The sequence below is a fragment of the Silene latifolia genome, chromosome 1 (genome assembly GCF_048544455.1).
Source record: "Silene latifolia isolate original U9 population chromosome 1, ASM4854445v1, whole genome shotgun sequence".
Classification (NCBI taxonomy): domain Eukaryota; kingdom Viridiplantae; phylum Streptophyta; class Magnoliopsida; order Caryophyllales; family Caryophyllaceae; genus Silene; species Silene latifolia.
The window spans coordinates 24,522,804-24,530,559 of record NC_133526.1 but is presented as its reverse complement, the minus strand read 5'-3'; the positions used below and the strand labels follow the sequence as shown (position 1 = coordinate 24,530,559).

Sequence of the window (7,756 nt, the reverse complement as noted above, 5' to 3'; positions counted from 1 at the left end):
TGATGACTTGGCTTTCTCACGTGTGAGGCTCCAAATTTCCCTCTCAAATGAAAATACCCTTCCTGTCTATTTTCCCTCCCATTTTATTCCTCTAATTTTATTTTTCCTCCAATTTCCCTAATCTATACCTCTCACTTCTCTCACCTCTCACTCTCCTCACTTCATTTTTTTTCCATATTTTCTATTCTGTCCTCTCTTATTCTCCCACTTCTAAAAAAATTAAAAAGGGATAAAATGTCTACCTCATCCTCAAACATGGTCATGAAATGCAGATGTGGGATTCCATGTGCAAATAGGACTTCTTGGACATTCCAAAATCCGGGAAGAAAATATGTTACTTGCAAATTCTACAAGCCCGATTCCAATAGTCGTGGTTGCGGATTTTTTATGTGGGTTGATGGAGAGATGACTGAGTGGCAAAGGACTATAATTAATGATTTGTTGAATGAAAATAGAAGTCTTAAAAGTGAACTCCGACAAACGGTCAAAGAGCTTGAAGAGATTCCAAGAGATCAGCTTGATGCGAAGAAGCTTGAAGAACTGATGAAAGAGTTGGTTGAATTAAAGAAGGGAAATAAGAAAAACAAAATTATTGTAGCTTTTTTATTCATGTTAATTTGTGTTATTTGTGGTAAATTAGCTTAATTTTAATTTGTTGTGATGGATATTACCCCTTTTTTACACTAGAATTAGGGGTATGTTCTTGGTATGTTGGGTAACATCCCTTATGTACTGTTTAATTATGAAATGGAGTACTTCTATCTTGTTAATTATGTTAGCAAATTAGTACTTTGATGCTGGTAACATTACTAAATTGGAAGGTAATTAAATGAGAAATTGGATGACCAAAAGAGCTCTATTACTTGCATTAAAATTGTAGCAAAGCAAGGCTTAAATAGCCATTACATTCAAACATTGTTGACATTGTAGCAAAATAAAGCCTAAGCAAGCAATTACAAAAGGTTTAGAAAGAGTCTTGTTTCCCCAACATTCACTTAAACTATCTATTACACTGCATTGAAATAGGATGTTTCACCAAACTTCAGTGCACACCAGAGGCTGGAACTTCAGAGATCGAGCTTTCTTGGGTGTTTTGGCTTGGACCTGGAGTAGTGGCAGTTTTCCTTTGCTTTATTGTCCTTTGTGGTGGCCTAGAAACACCAGGGTTTTTGCATCCCTTCATATTGTGACCTGCTTGTCCACAGTTACTACAAGTCTTCTTTGTCCCTCTTTTCTTCACAATTTGTCTCCCTTCATTCTCCCCTGCCTCCTTTCTTCTTTTCTTTAAACTTGGTCTCCCTGGCTGCGTCTTATAAGGAGGGGGTAGTGGTTCAAGGTAATCAGTCCTCTCCCACTGCTTTGGACCTGGAAGTGGTTTGATATGATTTGCATATGTCTTCTTATACATTTCTTTTGTGTATGCCTCATGCACTAAAGTCTCTAGAACCATCCTTTTCTTTTGGATACAAGCATAGGCATGAGAACATGGGATTCCTGTTAATGCCCACTTACCACAATCACAAGTCAATTTTTCTAAATCCACCCTTACTCTTTCATTTATGTTAATTTCCACCTCAAACTCAAACAAACCAGATTGAAGCATCTCATACTTTCTACTCTCCTTTGCTGCTCTTTTCAACTGTTTTGCTGCAGCTGGCATAAGGGGGGCTTCAACCTTATCAGCCCCCTCCCATTTCATGAACATTTTTTTCATACAATATCTTCTTATCCACTCCATAATGGATAAAACAGGCTTGTCCCTGCACTTTCTCAAGCATTGTTAAAACTTTCACAACAATTATTTAGCATCATAGAAGACTTACAGCTAGTGCTAAATGCATGCCTACACCAGTGTTTTGTAGGTATAGCACTTAAATAAGCATGGGCACCAACTGACATCTTTTTAAGCTCATTCATATGTTGTTCAAACTCCACCTTAGGTTTATTAAGCTCATTCATAGGTACATCAGTTTGTTATGCTAACATAAACAAAGTAAACATTTGACATAAACAAATTACCTCGGTATATGCCCTGGCTGCCTTCCAGAATATTTGTTTATAGGCTTCACCTGCCCAATTTAGCTTGAAATTTGACCATATATGCCTACAATAAAATCTTATCTCTGCATTTGGCACAACTGTTGCAAAAGCTTCAACCAATCCCTTCATAAAAATCAAGAAAATTTGTAAATATAATAGTTCTAAAACTCACAAAGAAAAAAATCAAGGTAATGTGTAAATATAACTGTTGCAAAAGAAGAGTAAGTAGACTTTACCTTTTGTCTGTCTGATATAAAGGTAATGTTCCCAACTGCTGGTTCAATATCTTTCACTAAGAGATCTAAGAACCAAGTCCATGAATCTCTATTTTCTACCTCCACTATATCCCATGCCAATGGGTAAATATTACAGTTAGCATCTTTACTAACTGCTGTAAGAAGCTCTCCTGGGTAGGGACCCTTCAAATGGCAGCCATTCACTCCAATAATGGGCCTACATCCAGCCAAAAATCCCTTCTTGTAGGCATCAAGGCACATATACATTCTCTTGAACACTAGGGGTGGGTTCTCAACATTTCCTAGCTGGACAAACACTGAACTGCTCTCATTACACTTCTTCACTGTGTGAGCATAATTCCAAATATTTTTATATTGCTCGTCTGCTTCCCCATAAATCATCTTCAGAGCTTTCTCCTTAGCATAATATGCCTTGTAATAACCCACCTCAATCCCCAACTCCTTTAACAGCTTCTTCTGAAAGGTGTCTACCTTTGTCTCAGGTTAAAGCCTCCAATAATCTAGGTACCTCTCTGCCAAATAGAGGGAAGTACACTTGCTAGTGTGGTCAATCCAGCCACAGTTATGAGGTAGTATTAGGCTTTTTATTTGGAAGGTCTCCTCTTTACTAACACTTCTTAGCATGAACCTTATAAGTGCACTTCTTTTTCTCACCACATGTACATTCCCCTCATTTTCCTCTCCCCTTTACCCAAGGACACTTGCATCTGTGTCTACAATACACACTCACCCTCTCACTACCATTGTGTAAAAGGTAGTAGTCATAACCATTTTCAACAGCATGATATCTTAAAGCTTTTCTAAATGTGTACACAGATGGAAATTTCAATCCTAAACTAAGCTCAATAGACCTTTGAAAGTCTGTATCATGATTAAAGACAGGGTAATTATTTACCTCATCATCAGATTCATGTTCACTTTGGAGTTCATCTTCAGAAGACACTAGATCTGCATCATTATCCACCAAATATTCAAGTTAAATATCATCACAGCTAAGGATATTAGAGAATATTATCATTAGAGATTATTAGGAAAATATATTATCAATACATAATATATTATAGTTAGGATATTATCATAGGAATATTCTTGGAGTATTCCCCAAGATAATCTCCTATATATTATACTCAGTTTTATCAATAAAATTCACCTCATTCAGTTATATCTCTCCTCTATTATTAACAAAGGAATCACCACCCAAACCCTTCAATCCTCTATGCACAGTGCTTGAGATCTCTTCATCCACATTTTCAGTGAATAAGTCATCATCTTCTTCATCATCTAGATCCCCCTCACTCAATACAACATTTGAATCTAACTCATTATAAGATTCATCACCACTACTCTCCTCACCTTTTTCAACTGTTTCCTTCCCTCTATTTCCAGCTGCTGTAAATGGGTTGTAGCTGCCGTTTTTGGTCCTTATAAAAGGCAGCTTTGGTCTCCAAGGGGTATTTATTGGGAGGTTGTCTTGTAATGTAGGGTTGGCAGTACTCTCATTTAAAGAATCTTTGTTGGGACCACCAACTTCATTATTACCCTTATTTTTCTTTCTTTTAGGTGTACTTTTTTTACTTGATTGTTTTGCTGAAACTTCTTGACCTCCAACAGTTACATAAACATTTACAAAGCCATTTATATCCTTAGTTTCCATAGCAAAGGTATGTCCTTATCACTTTGAAGCCTCTTCTTACCAGCAATTAAGCTTAATCCATGCCTCTTAAACCATAATTCCCCCAAATCACCATAATTCAATTCATTTTTAACAATGTCAACCAAGTTAAAATAGCAGACCTCATCCATATCACATTTCATCAATAATGCCCCATTTACATACTCAGTTTTATATTTCTTGGTAACAAAATGCCCACCATGATAAATTCTCAAATTTGCCCTAAAATCGTTGCTTCTCATCCCAAATTCAACAAAATTACTGTAAAAATAGATTACTAATTAACAGTAGAATAGAGTAAATCAAATTAGCAATTAAAAGAAGATAAATTACTCAATCAAATATCTAATTAAAACAAGAACTACAATAAACACATAAATTCGTATGAGTAATAGATTATTTGTAGTATAAAATAGTTTAATTCAACTCTACTTAAACGAATAAATTAATGTACAATTACCAAATAAAAAAAAGGAGAAAAGTAGATACATACCTGCCAGCTAGATTAATTGAAAGTGACGGTAAAGAAGAAGAATGCAGTAAAGATGGTGATAAGGGGTTGATGAGGTAAGTGAGAGTGAAAAATGAAGGGGATGGAAGAGGAATTAGGTTAAATTGATATCAGGTAGGTAAGCAAAGGGTTAAAGGCAATAAAAACAGATGAATGAATAATTTGGAGCCTCACACGTGAGAAAGCCAAGTCATCACCGGAATTTCGACTAAAGTGGCCTGAGTCTTATTTTTGGTAGGTGTTAACAAAAAAAATAAAAATGTAAGGTAGTTGAAAGCCAAAAAAAAAAGTAAGGTAGTTGTTCACAAATGGGCATAAATATAAGGTAGTTTTTGACAAAAAACCCTAACTTCAATTATATAAAAATTGGTGTGATAAAGGCTTCTATTTCTTTAACAAATGGGCTTGTGTAATTTATCCCTAAACATTCAACTCCTAAAGTCATCAACTCTTATAGAATTGAACTCAAGACCATGTATTTTTCAGTTAATTGCAACTCACTAATTCAGTTTCATACCATTGATATTATTTTTATTTATTTTTCCAAGGGTTCTTTTTTACCTAATTTCCTCATATTTTTCGGTTTTTACATAATACACCTCATTTTGCCTTCCGTACTTGAAAGGAGATTGCAAACTTCAATTGCGAAGTTGGGTTAATTTGTCCCAAGCCTTTTTAAAGGTGTAATTTATCCCCAAACATTCAACTCCTAAAGTGTATAACTTTTTTTTTTTTTTGGATAACGTAAGAAAACTAGATTGATCATCTGGGATAGGACCAAGCTATCTCATCATTTCGAATGATTGAGGTAAGTTGAAGCCACCGATTTTCAAACCACCTCGAAAGAGTTGGACATAAATATCCAATAGAAGTCATAAAGTCAGCAACCTTGTTGGCTCCACGGAAGCAATGTTTAATTATGACTTAATCGAAACAATGAAAGTCTAATTTCACATCATTGATAATACTAGAGATTTCCCAAGGAATTTGCCAAATACTACGAATTGAGTTAATAACACATCAATTATCACCCTCCACAATAAGCTTTGAGATTTCTAAATATTTAGCTGCTAAAATGTCTTCTTTTAAAACAAGAACTTTCGTAACAAGAATACTATTGGATCCGCATTTTTTTGCTCCTAACAAAACGACATTACCATTATGATCTCTTATAGAATATCCTGAAACAGCTTTATTGCCTTTTATTATCGAACCGTCAAAATTTAACTTTAGTAAACCTTTTATAGGTTTTTCCCATCATATTTCTTCCTTACTAGAATCGGTTCTAGTTGACTCGTCTTTTTCAGGATTATTGAGATCCTTATGTCTAGTCTAGTAGATCTTAATGCTATTATTACATATAGTGATAAGTTTGCTAATACTGATATGAGCATTGTTAAAGATAATGTCATTTTTATAAAACCAGACATTATTCCACCAGATAAAGATAAACTTAATGAAGTCATCTTTTGGAATTAAATCTTTGAGATAATTGAGTTTCGTTACAAAACTTTGATAGAATCGAACTCAAGACTATGTCTTTTTCAGTTCACTACAACTCACTAATTCAGTTTCATTCCATTGATATTATTTTGGTTTATTTTTCCAATGATTTTTTTCTGCATTTTTTCGGATTTTACTTAGTACTCCTCATTTTTCCAAAACGTATTGGTAAGGTGGTATCTCTAAAAATATCCAAAATGCACTAATTTGCCTCTTTTTTTTTTGTCGGATTGAAAAAGGGTAACTTATAATACCCAAAAGATACAGAACAAGCTAGTCGACTAGGTGGCACTAGAAACCCGACTAACAAATCTAGTGCTACAAAGCCAAACTTAAAGATAACATAAACACTAATTAAAAGTAAAATTATAACAAAGCGAACTGGAGTAATGAGGGCAGTGTGATGAAGAAGAGATAGAGCACAAACACCCACGTCCACGTCATCATCAACACTAACAAATCCCATAGGCCAACAGGACGGACCAGGTGCATTACGCCACAAGAGCGTAGAAAGAAAAGGGGAAGAACAAGCCGAACAAGCTCGTCTTTAGTGGAGAAGAATCTCCTACACCATAATGATCGACCCCAACAGTCCAAAGACCAAAAACCCAAGGAACGGAGTACTCTGATAAGACGGACAAGATGTGACACCCCCATACTCCAAGTGCCTTACCAGGATCACTCAGATATAGGAACATCACCATCTCGGTTACCCAAGGCAATGATAATCATAAGACAATAAAGAAACGTACTTTAAAGTAAACATAATTTAAGTGATTACATGTCTCAAACCAAAACTGTCAAAAGAAATACAATCAATCCAAAACTGTCTATTAATAAAACTGGTCAACTAGAGGACATCATCTGACACAGCGGAAGACTCTTCTAATTACAAGTGATGACTTATCCCAGGTATCCCACAAGCATCATATCAAACCTGCTCAATAACTGCTCACCATCCCCGAATGGATCACCACAGTTTTTAAAACATTAAACGGGGTCAGTACTAATTACACAATACAAACCAATACGAAACAAATGCCAAACAGCTCAAACAACACATCAATCCCCAGTCTCCATTATCAATCTCCGCACAACTGACTACGCACTAAAGTGTGTAGTCCCGCGCAGTACCCATCGCAATGTACTCCACACCGATGGGGGACCGCCGTTCCCACCTAAGCCCCGCTCATCTCATCGAGCGATAAACCCATATTCATTAATGTGCACATCCCTTATGTGGCGGGTTCCACAGAAGGGGAATCAAGGGCATGAAGCCACTCCCGCAAGTGACTCCACTCAGCCAGGGACGCACCCCGAAGATCACAAACAGATACAACAACAACAACAATCAACGATAATCAAACAACAACCGTCATAACCACCAACTATATACTTTAACAACAATCACAATGAAACCACCAATCACATCGTGTAATTAATACTGAGTAGGGAAACCCTACCTAGAAAGCAATCACAAACTCAAACGATCTAAGCGGTTACTCAGAATCTCTCCTCAACAAAGCCTCCTCCTATACATATATACATAGAATTACTACCTTAACCATATGATCATAAAAACCCCAAAATCCCCAAATTAGGGTTTAATCAAACTCAATGAAACAACATAAAAACTATACAAGGATCTTACCCTCGACACGACGAACTCAACGGTGTAAAAAACGTGATGATCCGACAACCTTAGCCTTTGGGATCTGATAATAACGCGACGATGGAGACAACATAACTCCTTTTTCTCTTTGAAGGGTTTTT

At 36.0% G+C, this 7,756-nt stretch overlaps 1 long non-coding RNA gene across 1 annotated transcript; it reads right to left on the bottom strand.

Moving 5' to 3' along the window:
• Positions 1 to 841: 841 nt before the first annotated feature.
• LOC141656588 (uncharacterized) lies at positions 842 to 2,160 on the bottom strand. Its single transcript, XR_012548540.1, has 2 exons — positions 2,020 to 2,160; positions 842 to 1,935 (listed from the first exon to the last, which is right to left on the bottom strand). It is a non-coding gene; the product is annotated as an uncharacterized LOC141656588 (long non-coding RNA).
• Positions 2,161 to 7,756: the final 5,596 nt, after the last annotated feature.